Genomic DNA, 18,693 nt, shown 5'->3' on the forward strand with positions numbered 1-18,693 from the left:
TCTTACCTTATTTATTATTCTTTTCTTCATTATTTGTTTTAATGTACAGGACTGTCTCAGAAAATTAGAATATTGTGTTAAAGTCCTTTATTTTCTGTAATGCAACTAAAAACATGAAAATGTCATACATTCTGGATTCATTACACATCAACAGAAATATTGCAAGCCTTTCGTCGTTTTAATATTGCTGATTATGGCACACAGCTTAAGAAAACTCAACTATCCTATCTCAAAATATTAGAATATCATGAAAAAGTATACTAGCAGGCTATTTAATCACTTGAATCGTCTAATTAACTCGAAACACTTGCAAGGGTTTCCCTGAGCCTTTAAAAACACTCAGCTTGGTTCAGTAAACTAAATCACAAGTATGGGGACGACTGCTGAGCTGACTGCTGTCCAGAGGACCATCATTGACACCCTCCATCAGGAGGGTAAGACACAAAAAGAAATTTCTAAAAGAGCAGGCTGTTCACAGAGTGCAGTTTCAAAGCACATTCACAAAAAGTCTGTTGGAAGGAGGAAATGTGGCAGGAAACGCTGCACAACCAAGAGAGAGGACCGCAGCCTTAACAGCATTGTGAAGAAGAGCCGCTTCCAGAATTTGGGGGAGCTTCAAAGACAGTGGACAGAAGCTGGAGTCCAGGTATCAAAAGCCACCGTTCACAGACGTGTCCGGGAAATGGGCGACAATAGCCGTATTCCCATGGTCAAGCCACTCCTGAACTCAAGACAACGGAAGAAGCGTCTGACTTGGGCTATGGAAAAGAAGCACTGGACAGTTGCAGAGTGGTCCAGAGTCCTGTTTTCAGACGTCAAGGCGCTAGAGTCTGGAGGAAGGCTGGAGAGGAGCACAATCCAAGTTGCTTGAAATCCAGTGTGAAGTTCCCACAGTCAGCAATGGTTTGGGGAACCATGTCAGCTGCTGGTGCTGGTCCACTGTGTTTCATCAAGTCCAGAGTCCATGCAGCTGTGTACCAAGAGATTTTAGAGCACTACATGCTTCCATCTGTTGAAAAGCTCTATGGAGATGATGATTTCATTTTCCAGCATGATCTGGCACCTGCCCACAGTGCCAAAACCACCAGTAACTGGTGTACTGACCATGGCATTACTGTCCTCGATTGGCCTGCCAACTCCCCTGACCTGAACCCCAGAGAGGATTTGTGGTCTTATTGTGAAGAAGAAGCTGAAAGACACCAGACCCAATAATGCAAATGAGCTAAAGGCCGCTATGGAAGCATCCTGGGCCTCCATAACACCTCAGCAATGCCACAGGCTGATTGCTTCCATGCCACGCCGCATTGATGCAGTAATCCGTGCAAAAGGGTTCCCAACCAAGTACTGAGTGCATTAATTGACATTTTCAAATGTTTGATTTTGTTTTGCTGTTATAAATCTTTTTTTTTTACTTGGTCTGAGGAAATATTCTAATTTTTTGAGATAGGATATTTGAGTTTTCTTAAGCAGTATGCCATAATCAGCAATATTAAAATAATAAAAGGCTTGCAATATTTCAGTTGATGTGTAATGAATCCAGAATGTATGACATTTTTGTTTTTTTAATTGCATTACAGAAAATAAAGACCTTTATCACAATATTCTAATTTTCTGAGACAGTCCTGTATTTCTTTCAATTCTTCTAAAGCTTTGATGTATTTCTTTATTCTGTATTTCTTTCATTTGTTTTATTTCTTTGTAAAGCTCTGTGAGTTGCCTTGTGTTAGAATGGTGCTCTATAGATAAATATGCCTTGCCTTGCCTTGCCTTGATAATTTGCTATAGTATTCTGGTTTTGGTCTCCACAAAACAGTTTTTATTCATTCATTCATTCATTTTCTTCCTCATATCCGTTTCCGGGTGGCGGCGGTGTCAGTCTGAGCACCGTCACCCAGATCACTGATTAAGAACCTTCCTGCAGGCGGTGAGCCCACAGGAAGGTGGCAGTTTTTAATCTATTTTTATATTTTTTATATTTATTCTCAGCTGCTTCAGGTCTATATCTATTAAATTCTCTACCGTGTGTTCTTCTCATCTTGCAGTGTCAGTACTGTGGCTTTGGGCCTCCTTCAGGGAAATTCTACCGAAGTTGGATTGTTTCGCTCACATGTGACTGCTGCCATTTTGAGCAATTCCGATCGTCAGCACATTGGTGCTGAGCATGGTACTGCTGGTACTGCTGGTACTGCTGGTACTGCTGGTACTGCTGGTGGTGGTGCTGCTGCTGCTGCTAGTACTGCTGCTACTGCTGCTACTGCTGGTACTGCTGTTGCTGCTGGTACTGCTGCTACTGCTGGTACTGCTGCTACTGCTGGTAGTACTGCTGCTGCTGCTGCTGCTCCTGCTGGTACTGCTGGTATTGCTGGTAGTACTGCTGCTGCTGCTGCTGCTCCTGCTGGTACTGCTGCTACTGCTGGTAGTACTGCTGCTGCTGCTGCTGCTCCTGCTGGTACTGCTGGTATTGCTGCTACTGCTGTTACTGCTGCTGGTACTGCTGCTGCTGCTGGTACTGCTGCTACTGCTGGTACTGCTGTTGCTGCTGGTACTGCTGCTACTGCTGGTAGTACTGCTGCTGCTGCTGCTGCTACTGCTGCTACTGCTGTTGCTGGTACTGCTGCTGCTGCTACTGCTGCTACTGCTGCTGCTGCTGGTATTGCTGCGACTGCTGCTACTGCTGCTACTGCTGTTGCTGGTACTGCTGCTGCAGGTACTGCTGCTGGAACTGCTGTTACTGCTGGTACTGCTGCTGCAGGTACTGCTGCTGCTGCTGGAACTGCTGTTACTACTGGTACTGCTGGTACTGCTGCTACTGCTGGTGGTACTGCTGCTGCTGCTGCTAGTACTGCTGCTACTGCTGCTGGTACTGCTGCTACTGCCGCAACTGCCGGTACTGCTGGTACTGCTGCTACTGCTGCTGCTGGTACTGCTGGTACTGCTGCTGCTGGTACTGCTGCCGCTACTGCTGCTACTGCTGCTACTGCCGCTACTGCTGCTGCTGCTGCTACTGCTGCTTCTGCTGGTGGTACTGCTACTGCTGTTACTGCTGCTGCTGGTACGATTGCTGCTGCTGGTACTGCTGCTGGTACTGGGTTTCTGCTGGTACGTCTGGTACTGCTGGTACTTCTGATGCTGCTGGTGGTGTAGGCGCTGCTGGTACTGCTGGTGCTGCTGGTGCTGGAAACCCTGCCTTCTCCTTGTCCCTTTTGTAAAAATTCTTATTTATTCAATACAAACAAAGCATATGAAGAACCTGTTTGAATTTGTAGTCAACTTAATATAAATCATATTAGCTATACTGCTACATACAACTTATCAGTAAAGTTAAAGAAAAATCTAACGTCAGAATCAAATATAAATTAAGCTGATATCATCGACATTTACTGAGTTCTGACTTCTCTCAAGTAGTACGATAGGACAAACAGTTGTACTACAAAACTAAAACAGATGTTGGCAACAGGTTGCTACCTCATTTTAGGTGATATAGAGGTTTTAATAAAGTACAAATGTTAGGATTATGTTTTTCTTTCCATTTCTGTTCAAGGTATTCCATCTGCAAACTATCGTCTGACATTCTGCTACAGCAAAAATATTCATAGGAACATTATGGGCCCATGGTCACAGATATTTCATTGTTTTTTCCTATTGACTACCATGGATGGATAATGCTCCGTCACTCTGCCTATCTTTATCTCTCTCTCTTTCTCTATCACACACACACACACACACACACACACACACACACACACACACACACACACTGTACTCCACTTGCTGTTTGACATTTGTGCCGACATGCAGACACACTGAGGCAGTAAATGTATCCAGCAGCCCATTTCACTGTCAGATTGATTTGCTGCTCATTTCCGTCTCTAGTCTGTGCCGATATATTGGAATCATTACTCCTGTACCCCAGAATACACACCCTGACATCACTTCTTATGGTGTGTGTGTGTGTGTGTGTGTGTGTGTGTGTGTGTGTGTGTGTGTGTGTGTGTGTGTGTGTGTGTGTGTGTGTGTGTGTGTGTGTGTGTGTGTGTGTGTGTGTGTGTGTGTGTGTGTGTGTGTGTGTGTGTGTGTGTGTGTGTGTGTGTGTGTGGTACTGAGTTAATGTTGGTGATGAAAGATGCTTTTTGTAGAATAATGAGAAAAAAAAGGCCTTTTGGCCGTTTGATTTCCTTTTTTTTCTTTTCTTCTTTTGGTCCTTTTTGACCGTTATTAAAAAGAGCATTAACAAAGAATGTGAATGCTGGTGGCCTCAGATGATGAACATCACCAACAAAATATTGACTATTGAGGGATTTGATTGGTACGCGTTTGCCCTGGTACGAGGTTTGGGCCCGTTGCTGGATCACTGAACTCCAGTTCGCTCAGAGTTTAGATGAAATCTGCCCTCGACTCTCTGAAAACCCTGCTGGTTTAATGTGATGCAACGAGGCCGTAAGTATCTGGAATGAACAGAACTGCTCCGACAGTTCAGTTTGCTGAGGGGCAGGCAGTGTTGGGAAAGTTCCGTTTCTACATGAACTAGTTCAAAGTTCATTTCACAAATTTTAAAATGAACTAGTTCAGATCATAGTTCTAAAGTCACAGTTCCAAAAATGAACTAGTTCATAGTTCTTTTTTTTAAAAAATATGTTGCTGTGAGCTGTTCCCCTCAGAATACTGGTATGCACCCAGTCAGTCCTCACTAGTAGCAGCTGCAGCCCCCCCCCGACAGGATATTCTCAGAACCATGAAGACAAACCTGCTGCTTGAATGGACTTTATGAAGGAGGAATAATTAAAACATGAACAAAGGACAGTAGTTCTTAAGGTGCAAAGGGAAATATACCAGGCAGGTTCTACTAACAAATTACAACTTATAATAACAAAACCCTCAAGGAATGTTTTACTTCCTGGCACATACCTTGAAAGTCCAGCCGGGTTCAATGAGCCTCTCAGGTTGGATGTTGAAGTTGTTGAGTTGCTTCTTCAAACCCGGCGGGAAAAGTTTATATAAAAAGGTACGATGTTTCCACCTAAATCATCACTGACAAGTACCAGGATTTCTGGACGATTGAGCGCACCGGAATATAAGCCGCACCCACCAAATTTAAAAATGTAAAAAAGAAAAAGAAATTTAGGAGTTACGTGATGCACCTGAACGCATCACCCAGTATCAGCAGCGTGAAGCTTATTAACCCTTAAAAAGCCGAGTCGTCCTCCGCAGGGTTCAAAGCTTGTAAAGATAAAGAAGTAGTGGTCTGTCGTCCAGAAAGTACTGTAACCATACTAAGATGAAGTATGAATGGTGGAGACAGAGTCTGAGGTAGAGCTGCTGTCTTCTACTTGTTTTTGTCGTGATGCTTCACATGTTGATGACGTAGGTGGTGGAGCCACTCTGGGGGCTGCGGTTGCCAGATCGGCTGTTTTCCTCCTACATGTTAAGGCCCGTTTACAGTGAGCCTTACTGGGTTTTCACTGGAAGGATCAGGAATCTGGCAACTCTATAAAACGACATTAAACTGAGAGCGCCGCTCACTAACACCAGAGTGAGCGCCCCTCCTCCTTCTCCTAAAGCTCTTCTTTCTCCTCCTCCTCTTCCTGCACCTCCTGCTCCTCCTCCTCCTCCTCCTGCTCTTCCTCCTGCTCCTCCTCCTCCTCCTCCTGTTCTCCCAAACCTTAATGTTAAGATCAAAATTTTAAAACCAATTCAGAAACTTGGTACCAATGGAGATTTGATCAAGTGGGGTGATGTGGGCCGAACCTGTCAAAAGCCTTGCAGCAGAACTCTGTCCAAGCGGAGGTCTGCTGGCTCTGATTGAAGCAAGAGAAGACAGAGTTGCAATGGTCAATGCAAAATATGAGGAAATATAAATGTTAATCAATATATTGTCCGTAAGTCCAGTGAGACCAGGACTGTGAAGTCTGAGGTCCACTGGTTCACCACTACGGGTTCCAACATTTCACAATGGAAGTGTTGATATTGGCTCCACAGGCTTGGCTGTTCTAGAGCGGGACTGACCACTGTGGACCGAGCCAGACTCAACTGAAAGGTTCATGAGTTTTACAACCCGAGGACCGAGCACATCAAAACATTAGGAACAGAGGTGTGGAACAATGTCAGCGGGGCTGGAGGACGGTTTCAGCTTGTCCACTATGTCCTGGCATCCTGTCAGGAGTGAAGGACGATCACGAGCGCTGCTCTGTGGGATTACAGCGACCATCAGGACACCAGCAGCCATGGGGCTTCTTCCATCAGCAGTGGTGACCCACACTGACCTCCAGAAGGTGAAAGACGTGGCAGGACTATGTTGCTTCAGACTCTTCATCAATCCAGAAGAGTCTGGGACCTGGATCATGGACCTCAGGGACAGTTCTGTTTGTACAAACACGTCAGCGCACCCATAAAGGCTTTAACTCTATGGTTTTAATTGTAACTGTAAGAATCTCAGCAGGCTTCTCCTCTCTCAACTAGAACTAGAAAATTGATCACATCTTCATTTCATCAATGAAAAGTTAAAATGATTTGATCTCAGAGTTGGATAGTGTTTGTTCTGACAAAATGAGTGTTGACTTAGTTTAATTTGGTCTTAATTTTAGTGAAATCAACACTCGTTCTTATGTTCAAATTATTAAATAAACATTTAATTTGTCTTCATTACTTTTCCTAAAATAGATTTTGATTAAAAAATGATTGTCATTATCAAAATGGTAGTTTAGAACAATATTAACAGTGATTCAGCCTGGTTTTAATTAAGAGAAGATATCATTTATGAATTTGAGCTTTCTCATCCTGCATCATTGATATAAAAATCCATTTAAAGCACATCTCAAAACCTTTTTTCTTTTACATTACAGAGGTGATTTGTCTCCACATATCGTTTAATCTTTGTATGATGTGAGTGTGTGTGGCTCACTGGAACTCTGAGTCTCCGTCGTTCCTCAACAGCTCTTTTCTCATGATTGAAGTGGAAAGCCGCCGCCGCCGCCGCCGCCGCCCTGGCCAGGATGTTTGCTCCGCCCTCCAGGCTACTGCTGCCCTCGCTGCACATCCAGGAACCAGGAAACAACAAACCATTGCCTGTGAAACCGAGCCTGAAAGAAAGAAAATCCTTGTTGACGTACCCTAAATGAGCAGCGAGTGTGAGGACGCCTCTCCTCGCTCTCGCTCACGGTAATTACTCCGAGCAGAACAAGAGGCGAGCGCAGATCTGAGAAAGGGAACAAAAAGAAGAGCAGAGTCTGTAAAGTCTTTAACCTTACCATCGTTTGTGCCGCAGGAAAATTCAGCCAAGACTTCTTCAATTTACTTCCACCAAGTAATAGAGAAGTTCAGTTGGAAACATTCCAAATGCAAATGTCAGCGGCCGCTTTGGCCTTAAAGGAGCGTTTTTCCTGCACGTGATTTCAGACTCCAGTGTGAGCCTGAGCTCGGTTCTCTGAAGCAGCTGAAGACAAACAGAGAGGAGAGCGAGCTAATGAGTATCATCCTCACATCAGACGCCCGCCGAGCCGCCGTCCCCACGCCGCGGCTGGACTGAGTTTCAAACCGAGTCTCACCATGAAAGACGAGTCCGCTCAGAGTCAAACTAATTAAGAAGCGTCTGTGGTGAGACCTGCATTATATTTAGCATGTTGGGCTGACCTTTCATGTGGGCAAGGCAGAAATCCAATCTTATTTAAAGTGCTGGAGCGAGAGCCGCTGGTCCGCCAGCACACTGCTTCCGTCCCATGTTTCCGTCCTCCGAACGTCCCGGCGTCCAAACACCGGCAGGTCAAATTGGAAACGCTCCCATAGATGTGATTAGGAGAAGTAATAACCGTTCCCTCTGAACCTCCGAGCAGGAGCAAGTTTTTATCCAATGAGTGAACAGTGTTGGGATTTATGGTTGGTTATTAGAATTAAATTACTGGAAGTAATAGATTACTGAAAGTAATAAATCACTGGAAGTAATTTCAGAAAAATTTAAATTATTAATGGAAGTAAACAGTCATTTACTCATTAACAACTCCTAAAGTAATTGAGTAATTACTTAAAAGTTAATAAATTATCAAAAATAATTTATTAATGAAAAATTATTAATTTGAATAAATTTGTTATTCACCCATTAATAATAAATCGGGACACCACCAGATAAACTTGAAATCGGTAATTACCAAAATATCAGTCTTGTTTGTAAAAGGTTTATTTAAGTTAGTTAATATTTCTGTGTAAAATATAACAATCTTAAATAAAAGGGAAGGTGTGAGATCCGAGCACAGAATGTTACAAACCAGTGAATTGTCAACAATAAATACACAATAAATACACAATAATCACCAAGAATCGTTCAATTCAGCTAACAGGCGTTTATTAATAAAAATGTATTAATTCATAAATAATTCTGGAATCATCTCATAAATCAACACATTCAAGTAGCAAACGACATCTAACACAGAGATCTAATCTATTAAACAGCAACACTATGTACAAAGAGTGTGTGTGTGTGTGTGTGTGTGTGTGTGTGTGTGTGTGTGTGTGTGTGTGTGTGTGTGTGTGTGTGTGTGTGTGTGTGTGTGTGTGTGTGTGTGTGTGTGTGTGTGTGTGTGTGTGTGTGTCTGTGTGTGTGTGTACGCGAGTGTGGATGGTCTGGAGTGATGAAGTGGAATGGGTGTAATGACCACGACCGTCCACCAGGTGCTGGATGAGTTGGGATCCTCATCCAAAATGGCGGCCCTGTTGCGCTTGTGAGCAGCGTTACCGTGGCGATAGGGAGACGCTCTCCGAGGTCATGTGACGACCGGACGACGCTGCCAGTCCGGTTCTGAGCCGGAGTTCTAACTAGATGTCGGAACATCTGTCGTTAGAGGCACAAGTTAGCAGTTCGGGTGCTAAGTGTGGCTAAGTGTTGAGCTTATCTGGAGCAGATAAGACAAGCGGTAGCGGACGCGCGGGGTTAATGAAAGAGAGAGAGAAAGATGAGAATCCTATGATTTGCGGCCGGGGGCAGGTCTTTAGTGTCCCGGGGACAGGAAGACCTGGGTTGTGTTTTGCGGCGTGGAACACGGGGGGGGGGGGGGGGGTCCGCAAACACGCTGTGAGTAACCTGGCACTCCTTGCATAGGTGCAGAAGCGAGCTTCAGGTTAGCAGGCACGACGAAGCTGCCCGGCTGGAGGGGAACAAAGTTGGCTTGCAGCTGTGTGGGTTTGAGAGAAACAAAAGTAGGTTTCCACGGCTTCTCCAGCTCGTCCTGCCAGTTGGAAGTGTTCCGGCCCAGTCCGTGTGAGTCAACACGCGGCCCTTTGTGTCCCCATACCAAGTTCTGCGTCTGGATCAACACCAGTCCGTCTTGGAGACGGTCGAATTTTCGTGTGTTGGACTTTTATAGTTGTGCGTCATGGTCCGACCCCTGCTGTGCTCAGGCTGCGTCTCAGCCAGTCTCCTTGGGCTGGTCTCAGGGTTCCAGACCATGGGTGAGGCGGAGTTGGTGGATCCCCCTGGTGGTGAGCTGCAGGGATGCAGGCCCGGGGGCGCTTTCCGCCATGCCATACCACCATCCTCACCCCCCCTCCTTTGTCCGGAGGGGGGGTGAGCATGGTGGTCTAGGCCCAACAACAGTCATGTGCAAAAGGAAAAAACCCCACAAGAAAACTGCTGCCTTTCTACATCTAGAGCCCAAAAACATTTGATTTTAACATTCTCCATATTGTTGAGTACATCTTGTTCCCAGCAGTTCGCTTCTGTTCGTGGAATACCGCAGAGATTTCCAAAGTCTTTTTGATTTCCAGTTTACCATTATTTTATTAAATTAAAACAAAAACTCTTTTGTCTGTGTGCTCTCGCCTGTTACACTGAGGCCACGTTTACACGTACCTGTTTTAAAAAAAAGAAAGATACTGCCCCCTCTCCGTTTAAAAAATAATCTTCATTTACACTGACCCACATATAAACCTGGTTCAGCACTGCTATGAGCGGCCAGACCTGTAGGGGGCAGTGTAACAAGAAGCAGGAAGCCATGATAATAAATCAGGATCCTGGAGAAAAACACCACGTCACCAATTGTGCCGTAAATCTCCCTCTCCCCCCCTTTAGATGCAACCGGAGACAAAGATTTTTCCCAGATCTCCAGTGTGGCCGGAGTTTTAACAGATCATCCTTTGTGGCGCCCAAACGCAGAGAAATATCATTGTTTTTTCAAATACCCAGGTACGTGGAAACATGGCCTGTGTCTCTGGGCGGCTTCTTCTTCATGGGCAGAGAGGGGCTCGAGTCCCTGATGTGAATCAGCTGCTGCCACAGTCTCGTTTTCACGTCTTTATGAATTTGGTACACAGGAAACTGTCTCAGCATGAGTTCTAGTTCACCCTGATAAAAATGACTTTTCGGGGGTCACGTGATGCATTCGGACTGAGAGGATCGCTTTTGCCGATCTCCTGCTCCCTCAGCCGATAAACTACATTTCTAACAGATAAAACCTCGATCTTTTCGGCCGTATCGGTTGGAGAACATGTTATCACACAAGACGCACCGCGGGGAGCTCACCAGGATGCCAAGAAGCCGCTAGCAGCTAGCCCCGAAGTGAGCATGGAAGATGGCGACAGCATGTCGTTTGAGGAAAGCGTGGCCAACACGGTTTCCAAGACCGTCACCAAAAAGATCAGCGCTCTTATGGAGCAGAAGTTTGTAGAGCTGCACACTACTCTGGACAAACGAAGCAGCCGGTGGAAGACAACACAAAGCGGCTAACAGGCTGAATCCTGCATCTCTGATGGCGAGGACCGAACCGCTTCTCTCTAGTCTCAGCGAGCTGAACTTGGGGAAAAAAAAGTGAAGACGCCCCTGGACCGAGCCGAGGACAGTGAGGACAGTGAGGACAGTGAGGACAGTGAGGACAGTGAGGACAGGAGCAGCAGAGACAACCTCAGAGTCATCGGCCACCAGGGGATTTTTTTCTTCTTACAATTCCAAAAGCAGAGGGGTGGCAATTGATGATTGACTGTGTGGTGCCGTTGCCAAAAACTAAATCTGGTCATCAGTATATCCTGATAATTATGAGTGTTGCTGCTCGTTACCCGCAGGCGATCCCCTCAGGGACCTGTTGGTCAGGGTTAGATCCAGATCCAGGTTTTTTTCTACTTTTGGACAACCGAAGGAAATCCAAACAGACCAAGGCTCAAACTTCATGTCTCTGTTTGCTCCGGTGGTTAAAGAGTTTAATATTAAACATCAGAAATCGAGTTGAAGTCCATGATGGGAACACTTTGCTTGGAGACTAAAAGACTGGGATGAGGCTCTCTTTGTTCATGTTCGCTGGACCTGAAACTCCTCAACAATCTTTAGGTTTCAGTCCGTGTGATCTAGTGTTTGGCCCACTGTGTCTTCTGAAGGAAAGATGGTGGTCAGTCTCCTCAGGTTGAGCATAATGTGCTGGACTGAGTGTCTCCACCATGTTTTTCGTCTGGCTCAGGAAAATCTCTTGCAGGCTCAGTCTTAGATGAATCGTCATTATGACAAAGAATCTGTCTGGAAGGTGTTCGAACCAGGTGATCAAGTTCTGGTGTTGTTGCCGTTGCTTGGATCCAGTCTACAGTGTAGATTTACAGGTCCATATGAGCTGGAGCGTAAAATAAGTGACACAGATTATGTGATTAAAACTCCTGATGGTAAAAGAAGAAGTCGTGTGTGTCATGTTAACATGCTGACTCCCCTGTGCCTGCTTCTGAGGACCCTGTTGCTGTGACGTGTGAAGCTCCTCCACTGTATGTGTGTGACGACGGCTTGGAGAAAAAAAGTGGTTTAATGCCGGTTGTTCGTTTGTGAAACTCAGAGGTGCTGAGTCATTTGGAGTCATTTTTGTCACATTTATCAGAGTCTGACAGGGAAGATATTATTCAGTTAACCGAGGACAATTTACACCCATTTTCAGATTATCCCTGTCAAACTTCTGTCTTGGTTCATGGCATTGATGTGCAGGGTCATGCGGCCATTAAACAACATGCTACAGGATCAATCCTGTGACGAGAGCCCAAATGCAGCAGGAGGTGAGCGACCTTGTAGAGCAGGGGTTCACTGTACCAAGCACCAGTGCATGGAGTTCCCCCTGTGTGTTGGTTCCAAAACCTGACAGCACTCCGAGATTCTGTACGGATTTCCGGAAGGTAAATACCGTCACAAAACCTGATTCCTATCCATTGCCAAGAATGGAGGATTGTCTCGATAGAGGGGGTTCTGCTAGATATGTGACCAAACTAGACCTTTTAAAAGGCTCCTGGCAGGTTCCTTTATCACCCCGCGCTTCCGAAATCTCAGCTTTTGTTCCAGCTGACTCTTTTCTGTGATGCCGTTTGGACTTCCAAATGCTCCTGCAACATTTCAGCATCTCATGCATAAAGTTCTTGCTGGAGGGAAAAACTGTGAGGAGAATCTGGATGATGTAGTTGCCTATTCAGCCACCTGGCCAGATCATCTGAGGACATTGTCCACAATCTGTACTCACTTAGGCCAGGCGTCGCTCACTGTAAACCTTGTGAAGTGTGAGTTTGGACAAGGAACCGTGACTTATCTGGGAGAACAGGTGGTTCAGGACCAAGTCCGCTCTGGAGCAGTTGAGGTGCAAGCTGTGGTGGGGTTCTTTGTTCCTCAGTCCAGACGAGCGTTGTGAAGGTTTCTTGGTATGTGTGGGTACTATAGAGGGTTTTGTAAAACCCTTTCTGAGGTTGTTGCTCCCCTCACGGCCCTAGTTAGTCCGCTCAGGAAATGAGTGCGGTCCCCAGCTTGTCAAGCTGCTTGTCAGTCAGCCAAGGTTCTGCTGTGGAGCTCGTCTGTTCTCTTCACGTCCTTTCCAGCTAGAAGTGGATGGTAGGTTGTGGGGGCAGGTGATGCTCTCCTGCAGGAAGACCAACAGGAAGTTGGCCATCCCATCTGCTACTATTCTAAACAGTTCAACAAACAGCAGGTGAACTATAGAAACATTGACATTGAAGCACTGGCCTTGCTACTCGCCCTGCAGAACTTTGAGGTTTACTTGGGTTCTAGGTCTCAGCCTGTGCAGGTTCTCACAGACCACAATCCACTAGTGTTTCTCTCCCAAATGAAAAACTTATGCGTTGGTCTCTTCTTCTGCAAGACTTCAATTTGGAGATTAGACATGAAAAGGGCTCATAAAATGTGTTGTCTGTCTCCATCCTCTTTAAATTAAAAACCCTGAGAGGGGTATTTAATTCTTGGGAAAGGGGGTGTTACCACTGTGGTCGTATTTGTGTTTTCTTTGTCCTGTGGCATTCTCCAGGTTAATCAAACATGTAAATAGGGTTGTACCGTCCCGACGACCTGATTGGCCAATCTCAGGAAGTATCCTGGTTCAAAAGGAGGAAGGATGACATCACCAGGTGGTAGAGCTTGGATCAGAGGGGCGGAGCCATCTTCATTCTGCCAAACAGCCAGAGTGCAGTGTGTGGCGTGCAGTGTGTGGCGTGCAGTGTGTGGCGTGCAGTGTGTGGCGTGCAGTGTGTGGCGTGCAGTGTGTGGCGTGCGGCACGCAGCATGCGGCGCTAGTGCAGTGAGCTTTAACTTCTAGGTTAAATCGTTTCTCCTGTTTATTTTAGATAGGAAGAAAAGACTTTTTGTTTGTTAGTAAGTTTTACCCCTGATAGAATAGGATGATTTTTGGTTTGTTGTTTTTATAGTAGAGCTCACTCTTAGATTAATTTGTGAAGGATTCCTTTTTTGCTTGTTGTACACTAGAGCACCTTGTAAATAAACTCACTATTGCACTAAGAAGTAGTTTGTGGCTGTTTGGACCAATGGAGTGGTGGTAATTACATGTTGTGCTCCAGTAGCTCCCAGGCTGGGGCGGAACATACATTTTATGCACTTCTTGGCTCTTGTCTTACATACCATCTCCCAGACATCTCGCAAAAATGGGAAAAAAACTTAAACAATCAATATATTGAGGATGATTGGCAAGCATCCATACGCCTGATCACATCCGTAACAACTCATCGATTAAGAGATTTTGGTCACTAAGTTCAAAAGAAATCAGTGGAATTTTTAAAAAGAAAATTCATAAAGACCCTGGAGTTTTCCTTCTCGGCCTTCCGTCTGGAGATGTCCATCTGTCCACCTCACACTAGCTGTATGAAAAACTCCTTTTAGTTGCTCGGAAGCGTATACTGCAATACTGGGTCAAAACGCTCCCACCTGGTGTCACTATCTGGTACAGGGAGATCTTTAATATCCTCCCTCATGAGAGGCTACAAGCTGCGGCAAAGGGTGAAGATCCATTATTTCTGCCAGTTTGGAATCTTTCCTAAACGATGTCCCTGCAGAGCTGAGAGATCTACTATTGAGGGGCAGGCAGTTTTACTAAAGGAATAAAATCTCCCTCTGCAACTCTCAAACTCAGACACAGAGTTTCACGGCCTCTTGATGACTGGTTGCTCTTTACTACTGTTCTGGTGAATTAGACTAGGTCTTGCTTCTTCTTCGGTCTGATGGGGGGGGGGTATTTTCTGTCTGCATAAAAACAATAAGATGTGTAAAAACCCTTCATGTTATTATGCTTTGTTTTGGAACAGAAGTGTCAAAGCAGCAATGGTGGAGAAAGACGACTCGCCAGCCTCTGGATTCTTCCTCTTCGCGGGGCGGAAAAGCGGCAGCTCTTCAACCCTGAGCTCCGGTCGCATCCACAGTGTTTGAATGAATGGGTGAATGTGAGTGATCATGCAAAACGTGTTTCAACTGCTGAAGTAAACTTTTTCTAGCATTTGTTTTTGTGCATAAATGTGCTTTTTGTTTTTTAACCTCATTCTGACGGGTGTTTTGTGTCTGTACATCTTTCAGTGAGTGTACAGTGTGTTGTGTTGGGTTCTTTATAATAAAGGACTGCTGCTTGTAGTTCTCACGGAGCCTCTTTAATGAACTGGTGAGGAAGGCCAGCTCTGTCCTGGGCTGCCCCCTGGACCCTGTGGAGGTGGTGGGAGACAGGAGGATGTTGAAGAAGCTTTCATCCCTGATGGAGACCGTCTCCCACCCCCTACATGGTACCGTCACATCACTGGGCAGCTCCGTCAGTGACAGGCTTCTCCACCCCCGGTGTCTGAAGGAGAGACTCCGCCGGTCCTTCCTCCCTGCTGCAGTCAGACTCTTCAACCAAGCCTGCTCCCAGTAGACCACTGCACACCACCACCGGACAATATCACTCCACTGCAACTGGGCAAGAAGTGGTGCTATAACTATAATAATCTATAAGAACGTATTTACTATGTAAAATACATCCACGCCCATATTCTGTACATGTCCACACTTATATGCTCTGTGAGCATAATATTTAATATTTATCTATTTCTATTTTCATTATATTGTATTTTTATCTGCTTTTTCAGTTCCTGCTATGTGTGATTCTTTCTTCTTACTATCCTGTTGTACCACTGCACATTTCTCCACATGTAAGATAAATAACGGGATATCTCATCTCATCTCATCTCATCTCATCTCATCTCATCTCATCTCATCTCATCTCATCTTATCTCATCTTAACTGGCTGCACCCGCCGAGCCATTCTAACTCTGCCGTAGTTTGTCTGCTCATGCCGTATCAAAGCAACATCAGTGCACGGTCTGCCCCTAGTGGTAGAACATATGTTATACTTTAGATTACACCACATCCCCCTTACTGAAGTTACATCGACCCCACTTAGCTAACTAATACATATCACTCATTAGCATTTTAACAATTCGATAACATTTTGTCTTCTTTCCGTTTTAACATGCATTCCATGCATTACCATGTCTTTATGCAAATACACCTTAGATTGTGTTTTTAAAGCATTTTAGAAACTCAAACTTAGCATAGCAGAAACATCAATGCATAACTTTTACAGATCCAGTCTTTTTGGTTGGGTCACTTCTCTACCAGTCCTTGTTCGAACAACACCTGGTGTTTGTTGTGTGTTTTGCTCTGAAACTGTCTCTGTAGGAGTGTCCTTTTCATTAGCCTGGTTCGGTTGAGGCTCAATCTGAGTCTTTGGTATCGGTATAGGTACCAGATGACAGCGGTTCCTTCTGATTATTCCTTGTGGTCCACTGATGACATAGGACCGTGGAGTTGGGTGGACCGATGTCACTGTGCCCTGTGCACAGAGTGTCCGGGTAACAGTTTGTCCAAATCTCTTGTTCTGTGTCTTCTATTGAAACATTCCGTTTGTCTCGTTCTTCTCTGCTTCTCCACATGACGAAGTTGCTGCAGATTTGGCACACATGGCTGCAAAGCCTCCGGAAGCATTGGTAAGGTGGTACGGAGCCTCCGTCCCATAAGAAGCTGCGATGGGCTGTAACCATTTGCCAGCGCTGTGGTCCTGTAGGCATGTAGTGCTCGGTACGGATCACTGGTTTTCTTGAGGAGATTTTTGACTGTTCGGACGGCTCTCTCCGCCTCGCCGTTGCTTTGGGGGTGCCTCGGGCTACTGGGCGCATGCTCAAAACAGTATTCATTTGCAAAGTCATTCATTTCCTGACATGCAAACTGTGGTCCATTATCTCTGATCAGTATCTCCGGTATATAATGGCGTGCAAAAATCGACTTCAAATGTACAATGAAATTAGCAGAACGGGTAAGGTTGAGTTGGGCAATCTCTATATACCTAGGGAAGTAGTCCACTACTAACAAATAGTTTTTGTCTTTTAAGGTGAACAAATCAGCTCCTAACTTTTGCCATGGCCTTTCTGGTAAATCTGTGGGCATTAATGGCTCTCTCACAGTAACTCTCTGCATTTGAGAATAAGTTCACCAATCTGATTGTTAAACCTGGCCACCAATCTGCCTGCGGGGCACGCTCTCTGCATTTGACCACACCCTGGTGACCCTCGCGTATTTTGTCCAAAATGGTATTTCTCATGTTACCAGGAATGACTGACCTCATGCCCCTCAGGAGTAGTCCATTGTGCACACTCAAGACGGCTCTCTCAGGCCAATAGTGTTTCACCGCTCCTTGTAGCTGGTTACGATCAGGCCAGCCTTCAGCACAGAACTTCATGACTTGAGAACAGACGCTGTACGACTGCAGCTGCTCTTGAAGATCTACAAGGTATTTGCTGCTTGGGGGAGACCCTCTAGCACAGATTCTACATAAATGTTAGTGTCCTCCGTAAGATCTTTGTCTGTGCGAGTAACACTGTTTTTGAGCGGTAAGCGTGACAGTGTGTCAGCTGTGGTAAGACTTTTGCCCGGGATGTGATTTATAGTGTAGGAGTACCTCATTAGGCGCATGCGAAATCTCTGTATCCGCGGTGGAAGCGCATCCAAAGCTTGTCCCCCCAGTAGACTCACTCGTGGCTTGTGGTCAGTTTCGAGTTCAAAGTGAAGGTCAAGGATGAAGTCATTGAACCTCTCACAGGTCCAAGTGAGAGCTAGCGCTTCTTTTTCCAGCTGAGCTTAGCATTGCTCCGTAGGTGTCAATGATCAGGAAGCATCACCCTCTTTCTGAAGCATGACTGCCCCCAGTCCGTACGAAGAGGCATCTGCAGAGATCTTCAGTTGGTTTGTTTGGGTCGGAGAGCTGCAGTACAGGAGCAGAGGAAAGTTCTTGTTTCAGGCTTGAAAGGCCTTTTGTTGTTTCGTGTCTCCACTCCCACATGTTCTTTGTTGAAAGCAAGTCTCTCAATGGTTTGTCCTTTTCTGAATGGTTTGGAATAAACTTCCCAAGTTGATTCACCATTCCGAGAAAGCTCCTGAGCTCACTCACGTTGCTTGGCTCCTTCATGTCCTGAACAGCCTGGGTTTTGTCTGGATCAGGACTCATTCCTTCATTTGAGACAATAAATCCGAGGAATTTGACTCTTTTGCCAAACTCACATTTTGACATGTTTGATATATCGCCAGCTTTCTCCGCCCGCTCCAGGACGGCATGCAGTCTTGTGGCATGCTGCTCCTTGGTGGATCCCCAGACCAGGATATCGTCCATGTGGCAGGCGACTCCCTCGAGACCCGCTGTAACACCATCATGTTTTGGAAATGTTCAGGCGCACTGGAAATACCAAAGGGCAAACGGTTGAAGTGGTATCTGCCAAATGGTGTAATGAATGTGGTGAGGAGGGCCGACCCTTCAGCCAGTGGTATTTGCCAAAATCCCATATTTGCATTGAGTTTTGAAAAGTACTGGGCATGCCTAGCGTTTGATCCACAGAGGGAAGGATGTATCTTCCGCGATACACGGACTCATTTAAAGGTGTCATATCCACACAGGTCCTTTTTGGGAGCCACGACCATGCCACTGCACCAATCAGTGGGCTCCTCCACGCGGCTGATAACTCCCAGCTTTTCCATCCTCTCCAGCTCCTCTTTCACTTTGCCCATGAGCGGCAGTGGCACACGCCTTGGCACCTTGAGTGAAAAGGGCTTGGCATCAGGTTTCAGCATTATTGTGTACGGCTTTTGAACTCGCCCAAGTCCATCACACAACTTGGGGTAAGCTATTCTCACTGTCTCTTGGTGTATCGCATCAACTCCTGAGATTAGTTTCAGTCTCACAGAAGCTGTTCTACTGAGCAGTGCCACACGTAGGTTTCTGACTACGTAGATTTTCTGAGATGTGCTCCTGTCACCATATGTGACAGTCTCCATTGTGGAACCCAACACAGTTAGTGTAGAACCACCTGGTCCATAGAGGGGTTTTTGTGCCTTTTCCAACTGTTCATTTTTGCTTTTGAAGTTTTCAAATGTTTGTTCTGAAATAG

The 18,693-nt window shown here is 45.6% G+C and overlaps 1 long non-coding RNA gene across 1 annotated transcript; it reads right to left on the reverse strand.

The window, feature by feature from the left end:
* Positions 1-4,746: 4,746 nt before the first annotated feature.
* LOC308110253 lies at positions 4,747-7,551 on the reverse strand. Its single transcript, XR_013935373.1, has 4 exons — positions 7,245-7,551; positions 6,899-7,076; positions 5,746-5,795; positions 4,747-5,659 (listed from the first exon to the last, which is right to left on the reverse strand). It is a non-coding gene; the product is annotated as an uncharacterized lncRNA (long non-coding RNA).
* Between the last annotated feature and the right edge of the window lie 11,142 nt (positions 7,552-18,693).

Source organism: Lipophrys pholis, assembly GCF_963383615.2.
Source record: "Lipophrys pholis genome assembly, chromosome: 5".
NCBI classification, from domain to species: domain Eukaryota; kingdom Metazoa; phylum Chordata; class Actinopteri; order Blenniiformes; family Blenniidae; genus Lipophrys; species Lipophrys pholis.